The following is a 14,902-nucleotide window of genomic DNA, read 5'->3' as shown; positions in this document are numbered from 1 at the left end:
ATTCTTTGTTTCCGTCAGTCTAGCCCAGCTCTGCTGAGGTAACGAGCCACTCTGATATTTCAGTGGCTACGACCACAGTTTTATTTCTTGCTCTTGTTAACGTGTTCTTAGCTGGTCGATGCTGCGCTGTTCTTGACGCTTTTCACTAAGGAACAGCCCGTTCAGAGCCCATTCTGAGACCAGCCCCTCCTGAGAGGCAGAGAAGATGGGGAGATGGTGGGGTCACGTAATGACTGTTTTTAATTTTTTTTTTGAAGTCTGAAGTATGGTTGATTTACATAGCTTTGTATATTTATTTTCTTTTTGGCCACACTTTGCGGCATGTGGGATCCTAGTTACCCAACTAGGGATCAAACCCATGCCCCCTGCGTTGGGAGCACAGTGTCTTAACCACTGGACCACCAGACAAGTCTCCACACATTATGGCTTTTGGAGCTCAGAAATGCCACAGATCTCTTCCAGTTACAAGCCACGGGCCAAAGTGAGTCTCATGGTAGCGATTGTCATTGAGGGGCTGAAAGTATAACCCTTGCACCGGAATGGGATTGGAAAGCCAGTAAATATTTACATTCTGACAGTAACATAATATATCACATTCTTGCAAGTTCATGTAAGACTGGCTTCAAGTTTTAATATATATCCTGTGTACTGCCCCTCATGCTCTCCCTAATGTTACTTTCTCATTGTGACAAATTACTCCTCCGTTTCTTCTTATGAACGCTTACAAACTCACACCGTCCAGCAGCATTTAACACACTTTTGCCTGGTTTCCTCGTCTATCTCGTTTACTCCACTATGGGCCTTGGAGGGCTGGAGCAATGTATGAGCCCCTGGCATGTGGTTGACACATCAGAGAAACCCTAATAAGCATTTGAAAGTGAAAGTCGCTCAGTCGTGTCCAACTCCTTGTAACCCCACCGACTATACAGTCCATGGAATTCTCCAGGCCAGAATACTGGAGTGGGTAGCCTTTCCCTTCTCCAAGGGATCTTCCCAACCCAGAGATCGAACAGGGGTCTCCTGCATTGCAGGTGGATTCTTTACCAACTGAGCTATTAGGGAAGCCTGATTTAGTGACTGCTAATGAATTAATGAGTGTTGGACCATAAAGAAAGCTAAGTGCTGAAGAATTGATGCTTTTGAATCGGGGTGCTGGAGAAGCCTCTTGAGAGTTCCTTGGACTGCAAGGAGATCAAACCGGTCAGTCCTCAAGGATATCAACCTTGAATATTCATTGGAAAGACTGATGCTGAAGCTGAAGCTCCAATTCTTTGGCCACCTGATGCGAAGAGCTGACTCACTGGAAAAGACCCTGATGCTGGGAAAGATTGAAGGCAAGAGGAGAAGGGATGACAGAGGATGAGATCGTTGGATGGCATCACTGAGTCGATGGACATGAGTTTGAGCAAACTCTGGAAGATACTGGAGGTCAGGGAAGCATGGTGTGTTGCAGTCCATGGGGTCACAGAGAGTCGGATGCAGCTGAGCAACTGAACAACAACAGTGAATAACAGATGAATGAAAGAGTGTGTGCATCGCCTTCTCTGTCTTCACACCTCAGTCTTTTCCAACAAGCAATCTTGTAAAAGGAGTAGAAACCACAGTGGAACCCTGAAGAATGGCTAGGCATTCATTAGATGGAAAAGTGTGGGGAGGCAAATTCAGGGAAAGAGAAGCTGATGGGCTCGGTTGTAGTCTTTTGAGTGAAGGTGACATTCTTGGGTTTTGTGTCCTAAATGCAAGAGTCCATATAACATCAAGCCTGGTCACTCACAGGTCTGATGCATCCCACAGCTGTGTGTAATAAGTTGCCAACCTAAGGCCCAGTCTGACAAATCTGACCCTTGTTAGATTTCCCTCAAAACGAATCTTAAATTTACCTTCACAGATGGTGTAGTCATTAAAGGAATGAGTAAACCAATAATTATTATTCAGTACTTCTGATGTGACATGTTGCTAGTTTCTTTTACTTAATTAAAATCTGCCCTAATATAAAGTCTAAATATACCATAACATCTGACATTGACTCAAAATTACACAGATTTTGCTTACTGTTTTTCACACACATATGAAAAGATAAAAGGGGAACAGATTGACAAGAACATAATAGAATTTATACATTAATCAAATAGAGAGTGAGACTTCCTAAATGATTCCTATGGGATGTTGCCATTATTCAAATGTTTTGGGGATTCTCCTTTTGAGCCTTCCTTCAGAGTCTGTGCTACACTTACTTTTAAATTCACTGATGACAAATCTCCATCTGCTGAAGGTTGATCTCATTCTATGAAGCTGCCAAAAGTCCTTTGGCATTAATATTTGGGTCAAATGGAAAATGACTCTGAAATCAAGAAGCAGTTTTCTTATGAACACTGGAAATGGTTTGTAATGATAATTCCCAAAGGGTTATTCCAAAAATGACCTCAACCCTAGTAGCACTCCTTCATTCATTCACTGAAATAAGTCATTTAGGAAACTAATTTGAATTTGCGTATGGTGTATGTGTTTGAAAAAGTATACTCATTACTTTATATACAGTTTACTTAGTAATTACTTGAAATGAATATAAATAGAATGATAGATTATCTACAGTTTTTACATATAATTAGTATTATATATATCATGGAAAGTGAAAGTGAAGTCGCTCAGTCATGTCCAACTCTTTGCGACCCCATGGGCTATAGCCTACCAGGCTCCTCTGTCCATGGGATTTTCCAGGCAAGAATACTGGAGTGGGTTGCCATTTCCTCCTCCAGGGGATCTTCTCGGCCCAGGGATCAAACTCACATCTCCTGAGTCTCCTGCATTGGCAAGTGGATTCTTTATTACTGAGCCACCTGAGAAGTCCATTTTATATCTGTAGCACAACGAGCAAATTAAATTATTCTTTTTTATTGAAGTTTAGTTGGCTCAGAATATTATATTAGTTTTAAGTGTAAAACATAGTGATTTGATATTTTTAATAGATTATGCATCCTAGAGAATTATTGTAATATCACTAATTGTATTCCTTGTACTGTAAATTACATCTCTGTCACTTATTTTGTGGTATTCTTTTACAGTCCTTTCTAATTTTTAAAAACCCACATTATGCTTTTAAGCAAATGCCTCCGTTATATCAGAAATATCAAACTGACAAATAATAGTAGGTAAATTATTTAATTATCTGGGGTTCTATCTTTAAACCAATGGGCATCCTTTATACCTCAGCAACACTCAGCCATACATGACCACATGAGACAGTTAGTGACAAAAAATACTTTAAAATAGATACAGTGTGCTGTGTATCCTACTTTCTCTACTTTCTCCTCTTTGACATTGCTAATAATTACAAATAATATTGTGAGGCAGAGGGAGATATAGTCTTCTAAATTGATGTATTGATCACTTGAGTAAGACTGGATTGAAGCTACACCTAAATGTTGTTTCAGAGTATTTGAAAAGTTATAGTTTGTTCACTATGGTATTTTGTCTGCTGCTGCTAAGTCGCTTCAGTCGTGTCCGACTCTGTGCGACCCCATAGATGGCAGCCCACCAGGCTCCCCCATCCCTGGGATTCTCCAGGCAAGAATACTGGAGTGGGTTGCCATTTCCTTCTCCAGTGCATGAAAGGGAAAAGTGAAAGTGAAGTCGCTCAGTCGTGTCCGACTCTTAGCGACCCCATGGACTGCAGCCTACCTGGCTCCTCCGTCCATGGGATTTTCCAAGCAAGAGTACTGGAGTGGGGTGCCATTGCCTTCTCCAGTATTTTGTCTACATGATCTCAAATAATTTTAACTAAATCAGTTGATATTATTTAAGTCGTGCCTTAAATTCTTATTAAATAATTGACTGTTTTTACAATTTCACACAATTGCAACAGGAATCTATATAGTCAGGTAGTTTAGTCTGCAATTTAATGGCATATAAATATTGAGAACAAAATCATTAGAAACTTCAGACATGCCACCATAAACCAGAACACCAATACATGTCATTCCCATTGAGAAAGTGTTTCCAGATTTGATATTGAATGCTTCTTCCTTCAGAAAAATTGGCTCTAGTTTTTGATCTTGGTCTAAACGTAAGTCTGTATTGATAAATGGAAGCATTTTTTTCACAATTTTGTAGTAAGTTGCTGATACATACTAATGAGGCAATTCCAGAGCTCTTGTGAAGCTTTATAAAGAGTTGAAAATATTCCTGGAATTGATATGTTGTGCTAGGAAGACCAGTACTTACTCTAGCCAAGAGCTAATGTTTTGATTAAAATTTGACCAGGTAATAACAGACTTACTCCTTTCTCCACTTGAAGTTTCACTTGCAATGTCTTAAGGTCAAATATGGGAAATGTATCTGAACTAAGTATCTTGGGTAGCGATTGTGTCAAACCGAAGAATGCCTGCCCTGTCTAAAGGAGGTAGCTGATACTCTGCTTCAGTTTAATTCACCATCTAGGAAGAGAGAGTCCATGTTCTAGACCTTATACATTTTCAAAAGAAGCCCAAATCTCAGCTTTAATATGACATTTATGTATGCTTTAAATGGTGGATCAAAAGGAAAAAAATTAACAGTGTGTTGGTCAAACTCAGGCCTAGTAGCTGTGTGTGGTCCAAGGATGACCAATTCACCTACTCCATCCTGCATCTCTTTCCTACAATAGTGTTTCCCTTTGTTTCTCTTACGTTGTTGTTGTTGTTATTCAGTCACTATGTTGTGTTTGACTCTTTGTGACCCCATGGACTACAGCACACCAGGCTTCCCAGTTCTTCACTGTCTCCCAGAGATTGCTCAGACTTATATCCATTGAGTCGGTGATGCCATCCAACCATCTCATCCTCTTTCATCCCCTTCTCCTGCTTTCAATCTTTCCCAGCATCAGGGTCTTTTCCAATGTGTCAGTTCTTCATATCAGGTGGCCAAAGTATTGGAGCTTTGGCATCAGTCGTTCCAATGAATATTCAGGACTGATTTCCTTTAGGATTGACTGGTTTGATCTCCTTGCTGTCCAAAGGACCTTGAGAGTCTTCTCTTATGTAGAGCTGTAAATGTTATACTCCAGTTTGTCCACAGCTATGAGGAAAGCCAAATGTCTGTAGCCAAGCCCTGGATTTGTTTCTGGTGTCTTCAGAAAACCCCCAGAAGAGTTATTTTCTTTTTCTCACCATGTTCTAAGAATAAATGGCCCCAGATGAAAAGACAAAGTACTCCAGGTGTTGTGATCCTTTAAAGCATTCCGGTCACTTGGAGTATGTTCTCTATGAAACATAAGAAGGTGTCATGTAAGAAAGATACTAGAATTTGGAATTAGACACTTAGCTGTGCTTGTGCTACAGTTGCTCAGTCATGTCTGACTCTTTGAGACCCCCGTAGACTCCCCATCAGGCTCCTCTATCCATGAAATTTTTTAGGCAAGAATACTGGACCAGGTTGTCATTTCCTTCTCCAGGGAATCTTCCCAACCAAGGGATCGAACCTGTATCTCCTGCATTGGCAGACAGATTCTTTACCACTGCGCCACCTGGGAAGCCCAGATGCTTTTTGACTTGATCTCCACTAGCTTAGTTCCTAGTAACTTGCTAAAGATTGCATTTTCAGTATTACCCTTGTATCACCCAAGAAATCATGCATATTTTCTTATTTCTCTCTTGCTGTCTTTTACTTTTCTTATTTTTTCTTCTTGCCTCCTCAGGCCAAATCCTGGGTTTTTTTCCCCCTTTAACTGTTTTCTGTTATTTTTGTGTCCAGAACGACAGCTGAAATAAAGGGGTACTTCTCAGTCGACTATGGTTATCTCTTAGAACATATGAGAGCAAAATCATAAGCAAGGGTTAAATGCCAGATGTATTCACTCTGCTAGTACACATTTGTGGTTTAAAAAGCACACTTCATTGAATAATTTAAAATATGTACCATCTGTTCTCTTGGGGATTAACATTGTTCATGATAGGAAAAGAATCACATGTTAAATGAATTCAAGATACTGCATTTTGTCATTCATTACAGCAATAGCACTGGTAGTTCAGATGACCGAGGTTTTTCTCTTCACATAATTGGGATGACCTAGCCTTTCTTTCTCCATATAATAACACTACTGATTTCTTCCCATAGGGAAGAACAACTAAGTGCATGATTTCTCCTAATGAAACAGGCAGTTCAAGAATTCTGTCATTTCTTTTATGGAAATAAAAAAAAAAACTACAAACATGCCATCTTTGAAGGTAACAATAGATAAGCACTTGGGATTAGTATTTGCTGTCTTTATCTACTGTTTGGTGTAACTTGGTAAGAGAACTCATAAGATTGTCATATGCATATTTTAGAGACTGTGCAATCAGTTTTAGCCAGGGATTCTGTAGCCTGTGTAAATGACAGAGGGCACGAGTTGCTATGTAAACTGAATGAGTGTACTTCCGGGTGAATATTGACTTTTTTCCCCCTGAGCTCTTACAACATTTCATGCTTGAGTCTCAGCATGGACCGTCTCGTATGGACCGTCTCGTACTGACTGCAAATTTACACATGTGTTTGAGTCTTTTTTTCCCCCAAAACGTTGTAAGCTTTGTGAGGGTAGGGACCATGTGTTTCTCCTTTAGTGTGTCTCAAAGTTTCCCATTCTGATCAGTAAATGATTGATTTTTAATGCTATAAAATAGGGGGAAAGGTTATAAGAAAAAAAAAAAATTGTTGTTGCTTCTGGTAGCACATGCTCAAGATGGTTTGGGTCAATGATTTCTTTTCCTGACACCTAATTTTCAGGTGTATAAGCTGTCTATCCTTAGCTTGAGTTCTTCAAATGTGAACCTTGGTGACAGTAGACTATGGATGGAAGGGCCCCTGAGGACATTTTCAAAAGTCTTCCAAAATAACTCCCAGAGTTTAATAGCCATCTATTGTCAGATAACCTTCCGGTATTGCTTCATTCAGTTCCCTCTGCTTCTCTTTAAAACCACGTCTTATTTCCTAAGAGAGGATGGAATGCAGTAGACATCATTATTTTTTGCAAAAGGTCTCTGAGTCATGTCATAAAATCACCCTTGTCTTTTCCTCTCTAAGCAAAATGGTACCAATCCGTTTAAGCGTTCTTAGTCTCAGTGTATTTTCCCATGAAAGTTCTCCAGGTGTCACTGTTCAAGCTGAGTGAGGTCTCTCATTTGATCAAGGAGTCTTTAAAAGACAGATTGAATTCAAAGACCCTGATATTGCAATCCTTTTTGTCATCCCATTTGACCTTCTTTCTTTTGTCCTGAGCTGTTATCTTGATGCTTTGTCACTAAATTATCTGTTATGTTTACTTGCTATTGGAAAACCATATTTTCATTCCCCATATGTGTTCACTATTTGGTGTTCTCCACAAGTTACACTGCCTTGGTCTCAGTTAAATTGTTTTTTCATACTTCAAAGTTAACTTAATATGTGAATGATTTTTTTAAGATGCTGCCTTTTGCTTGTCTCTCACAGAGCTTTCAGTCGGATTGAGAAAAAATATCTAGTCCCAAAGCCCATCACTATTTGCATTTGCCAATCAACACAGTATTAGTCATAACTTCACTATCACTTGTCTGGTAAATCAGGAAAGTGCTGTGAAAACAGTGTATTTTTATCTTGGTAAGGCTTATGAAAAGATCTCTTGTGGTATAATTGTAGAAATAATGGATGTATGGGCTGGATGAAAATGCAATTAAATATATATTTTTTAAATAATTTTGTTTGTTTATTTTTGGTTTCGCGGGGTCCTGGTGGCTGCATGGGCTTTTCTCTAGTTGCGGCTATTGGGGGCTGCTCTCCAACGGTGGCATGGAGGCTTCTTATTGTGGTGGCTTCTCTTGTTATGGAGCACGGGCTCTAGGGCACATGGGCTTCAGTAGTTGTCACAGCTGGGCTCAGTGGCTCCAGAGTACAGGCTCAGTAGTTGTGGCACACAGGTTTGGTTGCTTTGAGGAATGTGGGATCTTCCCAGATCAGGGATGGAACCCATGTCTCCTGCTTTGGTAGGTGGATTCTTTACCACTGAGCTATCAGAGAGGCCCTTAAATAGATTTTTTTTTTTTTTTGCTAGTTGAACATCATAAGTGAAGAATAAGAAATACGGAATAAGGAATACAGAATAAAGAATAGAATATTATTCATCCAATCAAATATACAGAAAAATGGACTTGAAAGCAACAGAGAACAAACTGGAAGACAGTCAGGATCAACAGTTATTTATGTTTGCTAATACACATGACTACAATTTTAAATTTGCAGTTAATCTGAATTGGATTATGGACTTCTAGGAAAGATAGTACATGGATTAAGAGTATGGGGAGGTTTCTGTCTTCAGCTTCATTCATGTATTTATTTTTTATTTTAATTTTTTATTGAAGTATAGTTGATTTTCAATGTTTAAGACATACAGCAAAGTGATTCAGTTATACCCGCATACACACACATGTGTTTCCCAGGTGGCGAGTGGTAAAGAATCTGCCTGACAATGCAGGAGACATATGTGGGTTCAATCCCTGGGTTGGAAAGATCCCCTGAATCATCCCTAGGGTTGATGCATCTAAGATATGGCAACCCACTCCCGTATTCTTTGCCTGGAAAATTCCATGGACAGAGGATTCTGGCGGGCTACAGTCCATGGGATTGCAAAGATTGGATGCAACTGAGCACACTTGCACACACATATATGCATATGTATGTGTGTGTGTGTATACTTTTTCTGATTCTTACACATAATAGGTTATACAGGACAGTGAATATAGCTCTCTGTGCTGTACAGTGGATCTCTGTTGTTTGTCTGTTTTATATATAGTAATGTATATCTCTCAATCCCAAACTCCTAATTTATCTCTCACTCACCTTTTCCTTTTTGTAACCATAAGTTTGTTTTCTATGTCTATGAGTCTATTTCTGTTTAATAAATAAGTTCATTTATATCGTTTTTTTAGATTACACATAAAAGAGATATCAAACTGTGTTTGCCTTTCTATGTTTAACTTCCTTCACTTAGTATGATAATCTCCAGGTCTACCCATGTTGCTGCAAATAGCATTATTTCATTCATTTTAATGTCTGAGTAATATTCCATTTGGGATACTGGTAATGAATAGGGAAGCCCATCCTTCGGGAGTTGGTGATGAACAATAGGGAAGCCCATCCTTCGGGAGCTGGTGATGAACAGGGAAGCCTGGCGTGCTGCAGTCCATGGGGTAGCAAAGAGTCAGACGTGACTGAGCGACTGAACAACTGAACTGAATATTCCATTGTATATATGTCCCACCTTTTCTTTATCCATTCATCTGTCAGTGGACATTTAGGCTGCTTCCAGGTCTTGGCTCTTGTGAATAGTACTGCTATGAGCTTTGAAGTGTATGTATCTTTTCAAATTAAAGTTTGTATAGTGAACAGACGGAGAAGGCAATGGCACCCTACTCCAGTACTCTTGCCTGGAAAATCCCATGGACGGAGGGGCCTGGTGGGCTGCAGTCCAGGGGGTCGCTAAGAGTCGGACACGACTTAGCGACTTCACTTTCACTTTTCACTTTCATGCATTGGAGAAGGAAATGGCAACCCACTCCAGTGTTCTTGCCTGGAGAATCCCAGGGACGGGGGAGCCTGGTGGGCTGCCATCTATGGGGTCGCACAGAGTCGGACACGACTGAAGCGACTTAGCAGTATAGTGAACAGAGAAATGCAAATGATTGTCTCTCTCTGCCCCATAATAGTTATGTCACACCTGGAATATTGGTTTAATTTTAGATACAGGTGGAAGAGAAATCAACAAACAGAAATAAGTTCAGAAGTCTGTTGCCAGGATGATGAAGCATCTAGAAACTATGACATATTGAGAACACTCAAAAGATCTGAAATTGTGTAGCCTAGAAAAGAACAGGGTGAAATGAAAGCTCTCTTTGGATCATCATAGGGTTGTCGTAATAGAAAAGAATGACATTTGATTTTGAATGACTTCCAGTCTAGGATCAAGAGACTGTACAAGTTGAAAGGTCAACTTTAGTTTGATACAAAGAACTTTACAATATTTGGATATGCTGAAAGCAGAGATGCTGCCCGGTGAAGCCAGGTGGTTCTCTTCCCAGGAGGGGCCTAAGCAGAACCAGGTACTTGCTTCTCCTTGGAGAGTGTTCATGCATTAGGAGAAAAATACATTTCCAATTACTCCGAATAAGTCTTCCAATTACAGGAATTTATTACATAAAAAGTTCTTAGCACAGTGCCTTTTATAGACTCCTTGATCAAATACTCAGGAGATATTAGCTATAATTGTTATTGGTAGTGACTAATCCATGACTTTGTAACTGAATATTTGTCTCAAGGGAATAAGTAAAGGGGAGGTGACTGTGTTTAAATTTTGTCACCAGCTTCTGTTACTAAATATCTGTAATTAAGGTAGTTAACAAGGGCCTGTGCTGCTCCTAACTGATTTACTCTTAATTTATTATCACTTTATGTTTTCTGTAATTGCCTTTTATCCTATGTTACCTGGATTTGGGATTAATTCATCACACTTAACAGGAAAATTTTAAGCAGTTGCTAAATCACAGTTGCTTGTATTAAGTTGTCTAGTGACTAACAATAGCAAATAGTCCATCAACAAAGGAACAAGTCATGACAGAAAAACACATGGATCTCTTCCATTAATTAAAAGAAATGTTTCAGTTTAGGGACTTGGAGAATCTTAGTAACAATTATGTTCTATATCATGTTAGCTGCATTGGATCCTTTCCCTTTATCTCCACAGGATTCAGTTACCACAGGAAAACTAGCCCTTCCACCTCTCACATCTCCTACAGTCTGCCACCAAGGGCTCCAGGGCAGTGAGGAGTCCCCCTCCTTACCCCGTACCTGACCTTCTTGTATCCTTTCCTTGCTGCGTTTTTGTTTCTGTCACTTATCACCGCTCTTACATATTTGTCTTCATTATACGATCATCTACGTACCTCCACTGGAAGGTCAGTTCCAGGGAAGCAGGCTCACTTACTCGTCTGTTTTGTTTGCTGCTGGATTCCCAACACCTAGAATAGTAACTTGACAAATACTTGTTGAATGAATGATTAAAGCTTAAGTGTCCTGGAAACCGGATACTAGAAAGGTGTCATCAATCCTCTAGGGTTACTAAGCCATTTTTGGCAGCATGGGGCTATAAACCAAAGTCACTTGGCTCCATATCCAGCATCCTCATTCTTGATCTTTCCCTTAATTACAAATAACTCTCAAATTTTGCTGAATGAACCCAGGAATCCAGAGGCATCTGACAGTGGCAGGAATATTTCACTGCTATATGGATTTGAGGACAGGGTCATCTAAGTTTAAGAGAACATCTAGGCCAATGCTCTTACCTCCCTAATTCTTTGCCGATCACTCTTTTCTATTTTGTTTCCTCTGGGATTTCTTCGGAGTGATTAAATCTGAGTTTTTCTATGACCTGTTATTGTTTCTTGGGTCATCAGTTTAGACCCTAAAGATGTGGGGGTACTGGGACAGATTTGGGGAGGCAGTTATGGATAAGACTCAGTCTTTGCCTTTGAATTGTTTTCATGCTAGTGGCTGAGCCAGCCTTGTATATTTGCAGTTCCAGGGTGAGATGAGAGCCAGGTGATTTACAATCCAAACAATGATACTTTTGAGAGTAAAAGGAGGCACTATTTAATAATCATACAGGGACAATATCTAGTTTTAAAAGTTAATGAATATGAAATATAAATTCAAGTCTTTTTTTTAACAAATATTTACTGAGTACATACAATACATAGACCAATGTACTTGGCATTGTGGATAAATCAAAGATGACTGTGTATGTATCTGCCTGCCTCATGGTTTGTTTCCACTTGGTTTGTAATTAATTAACAGCTTAATTAATATAGGGAAGAAAGACTGATGTTGAAGCTGAAGCTCCAATACTTTGGCCACCTGATGCAAAGAACTGACTCATTTGAAAAGACCCTGATGCTGGGAAAGATTGAAGGTGGGAGGAGAAGGGCACGGCAGAGGATGAGATGGTTGGATGGCATCACTGACTCAATGGACCTGAGTTTGGGTAAACTCCGGGAGTTGGTGATGGACAGGGAGGCCTAGCATGCTGCAGTTCATAGGGTCGCAAAGAGTCGGACACGACTAAGCGACTGAACTGAATGGGAATGATGGCATAAGTAGAATATAAACTCCATGTAATGTTAGTCAACCACAGGGTTTCAAATAGGATCACTAATGTGCCAACTTTTTATTTCTATCTCACAGTATGGTCGTTTGAAGTGAGTCCTTCCATGATGCATGAATTGGACATCAAATGAATTTATGACTTCTTTTCCTAGATACGAGTTATAGCATTTATTTCTTTTGTGTATATATAGTAGGTGTTCAACTCATGTTGGCTGGCTAACTAGCTGAGGTAGAGGAATGAGTTGATATTTTTTTTTTTTTAATCATCCAGCTACCAAATATAGAACAGTCTTTGCCAAAGACACCTCCTCTTTGCTTGACAAACTAGTTGACAGAGTAAGAACTTGCAGCAGTATTGTTTTTCATCTTCCATTTTATAATGGTAGAAGACATTTGATTATTTGGAAATTAAGCACTAAACTGTTTTAATTCTTTCCACTGCTTCCTATTGTTGGAAATTCTGCAGCTGAATATTGGCAACAGTTTGTATCTTGGCAAGCAAATGATGCTGTTTAAGGACGAAAGTGTAGGAAGTAGTATAGGACATCTGTTGCAGAAGTCATGTTGTCAGAGCCCATTATGTTTATTAAACTCATTTGTTTCCATTTTCATACATTCTAAAGCAAAATGTCACTCTGTTTAACATTCAAACAGTTTATAAAGAGCTTGGAGGTATAAATTGTGTGCACCTACCTGAGACTTCAATGAATGAACATCACTTTGTTCAGTTGATTTTATTGCTCCTTTAAGCTTTGCGTATATAATAGGTTCATTGAGATAAGATTATCAGTACTCAAGGGCCTTTGTTAGGTGTGAAACTGAAACCAACAGAATTTCCTTTCCCTGTTAAATGATACTGGGATCGAGCTACTTTCCTATCCCTGTGTTTAAAAGAAAAAAAAAAAAAAAAATGAGAATGAACAAACAGTAACTTAGCTGCTTGCTTCCCTAGCTTCTTTTGATAAGGTACTCTTAAGACCCTGTCCGAGGGAGTTCACGGACAGTCCAGTGGTTGAGACTTTACCTTCCAATAGAGAGGATGCTGGTTCAATCCCTGGTTGGGAGCGAAGATCCCACATTCCTCATAGCCAAAAAAAAACAAGAAAATAAAACAGAAGCAATATTGTAACAAATCCAATAAAGACTTTAAAAAATGGTTCATATCAAAAATCTTTTTTTAAAGTCTTAATTTAAAAAAAAAGACCCTGTCTGAGGGGTCTTCTCCCTTACTGCAGTATGTTTAGTTAACTTTGTGTGATTTGCAGGTTTCTGTTGGGATTTTTGCGGAGGTGACAATTAACAGATATAAAATTTTCAGACATTCTTCCCAATGGGACACTATTAGATGAATAAAACTTGTCTGAAAAGGTGAAAAGCTCTGGTTCATTTATTCCAAACTTGCCTTCTTATAAAATGAAGCAGTTGATTAATTAAGAAAAGTTATCCTTGCTATAAAGTTAGGCCTGCTGATGAGGCTGACTGATTTATGAGATTTCATAATTTTTCAAGGTTTAAAAGGTATGCCATTAAGTCTCACCAGTTTTCACAATCTACAGAATTGAGTCAAGCTAACAATATTCCCAAGAGGCTAATTTGTGAGTCAAAATGTTAACACTGTCTCTTACAACTGAAGGTATGACCGGTCTACAAACACCAAATCCACATGATACCTTTTCTAGGTAGCTCTAGTCAAGAAGTCAGATTCTAGATCAAGAAATTGTTTGTAAATATCAATCAGGTCAGGGGGAGTTGTAACTTTTTTATTTTTTTTAAGATTTGTTCGATGTGGATCATTTTGTAAGTCTTTATTGACTACGTTACGGTATTGATTCTATTTTATGTTTTGTCCGTGAGATACGTGGAATCTCAGCTCCCCAACCAGAGATTGAACCTACACCTCCTGCATTGGCAGTTTGGAGTCTTAACCTCCAACAGGGAAGTCCAGAAATGTAGCTTCTTAAGGAAATAGCTGACTCTTTCATTTTTCACTGTATTTTATTTTGTAGATCATTCTTTAAGGACTTTGTTTTCAGGTGACTCACTGAAACAAGTTATCTAGATTTGGAATAATCAATGCTCTTGTTATTATAAATTATTTCATTTTTTTTCAACCTAAGCATGACCACTGCCCCTTTTATTTGCATCTATAATAATCCTATTAGCCCCTTTCATTTTAGTATATTTTCAAAATTCTAGCACTGCTAAAGCTTACAGATTCATTTTTATTGAAATATGTTCCCAAATAAATAAGGAGGCCCCCTGATTGCATAATTTTTTTAAAACAGTTCTGTGACCTGTGAGTCTCATCTAGCTTCGGTCCCAAAAGATACCCAGATTTTAGGGTCCCCCTTAGCTATAGGAACTGTTTTCTTTTTGTTCACTACTCAAGTCCAAGCAATTTTTTGCTAGTCTTAACAACTGTATCTGAATACATGCCAAAGATGCTATAAACACCAAATGCAAAAAAAAAAAAAAAAAAAAAAATCAATATTTCTATTATTTTCTGCTATGTAATTTGCTAATTCATCTCAATCAATAATTTCTCTTTTTAGTTGATGGAATCCAGATTTTGAAATTTTAATAAAATTTCACTTGTCTTATTAAAATAGTAACATGAGACATTCTAGAATGTTTAGGTAATATAGGTAGGAGAAACACAGAAAATTAAAATCATCTGTTTCTTCCCATCTGTATATATATGTTTTTATATTCTGATGTGTATTATTTTTATTCTCTTGTTTTCAATATATGAGTGTATTTT

The 14,902-nt window shown here is 38.6% G+C and overlaps 1 protein-coding gene and 1 long non-coding RNA gene across 5 annotated transcripts in view; one reads left to right on the top strand and one right to left on the bottom strand.

Annotated features, from left to right (window-relative positions):
• The window catches only part of PDE4D (phosphodiesterase 4D), a 1,572,405-nt gene that overhangs the window by 1,119,078 nt on the left and 438,425 nt on the right, over positions 1-14,902 (top strand). The window lies entirely within an intron of this gene.
• On the bottom strand, positions 2,109-6,663 carry LOC145519071 (uncharacterized). The gene is made up of 2 exons (XR_014063507.1): positions 5,490-6,663; positions 2,109-2,828 (listed from the first exon to the last, which is right to left on the bottom strand). It is a non-coding gene; the product is annotated as an uncharacterized LOC145519071 (long non-coding RNA).

Source organism: Giraffa tippelskirchi, chromosome 8 (genome assembly GCF_054371585.1).
Source record: "Giraffa tippelskirchi isolate mGirTip1 chromosome 8, T2T-mGirTip1v1.2.pri, whole genome shotgun sequence".
NCBI classification, from domain to species: Eukaryota; Metazoa; Chordata; class Mammalia; order Artiodactyla; family Giraffidae; genus Giraffa; species Giraffa tippelskirchi.
The sequence above is the reverse complement of the archived record's forward strand: the minus strand, read 5'-3'. Positions and strand labels throughout refer to the sequence as shown.